This window comes from Octopus bimaculoides, chromosome 1 (assembly GCF_001194135.2).
Source record: "Octopus bimaculoides isolate UCB-OBI-ISO-001 chromosome 1, ASM119413v2, whole genome shotgun sequence".
Classification (NCBI taxonomy): Eukaryota; Metazoa; Mollusca; class Cephalopoda; order Octopoda; family Octopodidae; genus Octopus; species Octopus bimaculoides.
In genome coordinates this window covers 167,711,180-167,713,571 of record NC_068981.1, presented here as the reverse complement: position 1 = coordinate 167,713,571, position 2,392 = coordinate 167,711,180, and the positions used below count along the sequence as shown (strand labels likewise).

The following is a 2,392-nucleotide window of genomic DNA, read 5'->3' as shown; positions in this document are numbered from 1 at the left end:
ATACAATCATGTTTTGAGTTCGACTTTTCCTTTGCATCGCGAATCCTATACATGCATACACACGCACACGCGCACGCGCACACACTCACACACATACACACACACACACACACACATATATATATATATATATATATATATATATATATACATACATACACATACACATATGCATATATATATGTGTGTATATATATATATATATATATATGCATATATGCATATGTGCATATGTGCATATACATATACACATATATGCATTCACATGCATGCATACACACAAGCACGCGTACGCACGCACACAAATGAATATGTAAATTATACCGTTAAAGAAATATTTTAAAAAATAAGACGAAAAGAAAAAATAGTAGAATAATTTAAACAACAATACAGTTTGTGTGGCATAATGCCTTGTTATAAAGGATGACGTAAAGAATTGGTGAATGAAACAATTTAATGAAACACGTGATGAACCGTAATGGGGAAAAAAACAAGAGAATTATGAGTACAAGAGTTAAACTGTTACTAAAATAATGCCACATAATGCTTCCTGGAAGTAAATGTTACATATCATAATATATATAGAAAGAGAGGGATATTAATCAGATGTTAAGTTATTCGCTGATATAGCTCTCGGAAATCTAAATATTCGTGGCATGATCGCAAGCTGAAGCACTCAGGTGGAATCACTAGTAGAAGTTTCGCAGGCTAACTCACTACTGTATATGTGCAGTGGCTTGGAATTTTGAACAAATGAATACCTTTTCCGATTAGATACAATATGTCGGGTTTTTCTGTGATCTAGCTGATACTGTTGTATATTGATGAGTTCTTCACCTACTCTTAAGTTATCGATTTCCTCTTTTGTATACGCATGTGACGTGCTCATTTCTCATTTTACTGTTTAACAAGTATTGTCTGTGAGATACTTTTTATCTGACCATACACCGCTGCCCACTTTTTCTGCTTGTCAGTGTTAAAGTTACCATTGGGGATTAATATCATCCAAGTCATGGTTTCTAAGTTGCAGATCTCCACAGGAGATCAAATGTTGATACTAACAGTGGCGTTACAAAAGCCGTACGATATAAATCTTATTGAATGCGGACAGCGCTGACTTTCACACCTTCCAAAGTCTGCTGAAGTATTCTAGCTTTACTCTAACTTTTTTCACATTGTCATAAATTCAGGTGTGTAGCATTTGTTACTGGAGAGAGGAGAAATAAGTGGAGCAATGATGTCTAGATTATTGTCTGGTCGACAATCTTTCTTCAGTCAAGTACCGAAAAAAACGGACTTTTATACCGACCAAACCCTATTTTTATGTTCTCTGCAAATGTTTATTTGGTGCCTGCGTGATGCTGTGCAACACCCATAAGGTCGTTTCGACGGACCCTATGCCTTTGCCGCCAGTCATCTTACTGATTAATTTCTTGTTTCTGCTACTGTTGAAGTTATCAATGGTAATTAATAAATATTTCTAATATTTGTCTCTAAGTTTCAGAGCACCAGCCGTGTGAAAACTTGGAGGAAGGCGTATGATGAGTGGCTAGTCTCATTATGAAATGGGACTGACAAACCTCAGAGACTACGGACAACGACAGCGGTGAACAGATATGATGGTGATCATAAGGAAGAAATTACTAATTATAAAATAATGATGGTAATGATGATGATGATGATGATGATGATTATGATGATGGTGGTGGTGGGGATGATATCGATAATTAAAAGCACAAATTAGAGCCAAATAGTTTAGTACTCGCCACACTGGTAAAAATACGAGGTCGGTAACTGCTCCGCCGAACTGCAGCGAAAATACGTGCCTGTGGGAGAGAATAATATACAAAGAGTTGAGGTCGTCCTAGATAAGTTGTCATATAAAATAAATTAGGCAATTATCTGCTAACAGACGTTGGATCAACAAAGTGAAATTTCAAGTTTAGAAGCTTAAATCTTCCACATTTAAATAAATTAAGAAAAATATATTTAAACACGTAAAGCTGCACTGATGATGAAGAAATTCAGAAATGAATTTGTAAATAAATTTTTGAATAAACTTTAAATAAATTTCAGTGTCTTTAGCTGTAAATTTTAATTATAGCTTTATCTCTTCCATTAAGAAAAAGAAAATGTATGCAAATGTGTGTATATCTATCAACGTACAAATATATGTTTTTATCTATATAAGCAATTTTATGTGTATGTGTGCATGTGTATATGCGCAATATTCTAGAACATATATATTAAAATAAATATAGATGTTAATATAGATATCTTAATAAAAACAGATATTAATATAGATATAATAACTACAGATTTCAATATAGATATATAAATGTGTGCGTGTATATATATATACATATACATACATATATATATATATATATAT

General features: G+C 33.1%; 1 protein-coding gene across 4 annotated transcripts in view; it reads right to left on the bottom strand.

Moving 5' to 3' along the window:
- The window catches only part of LOC106883135 (small conductance calcium-activated potassium channel protein 2), a 545,874-nt gene that overhangs the window by 266,152 nt on the left and 277,330 nt on the right, over positions 1-2,392 (bottom strand). For all 4 annotated transcript variants that reach the window (XM_014934056.2, XM_014934047.2, XM_052972544.1 and 1 more), the window contains one exon: positions 1,767-1,826. The gene's annotated coding sequence lies outside the window, so the exon portion shown is untranslated. The remainder of the gene's footprint in view (positions 1-1,766; positions 1,827-2,392) is intronic.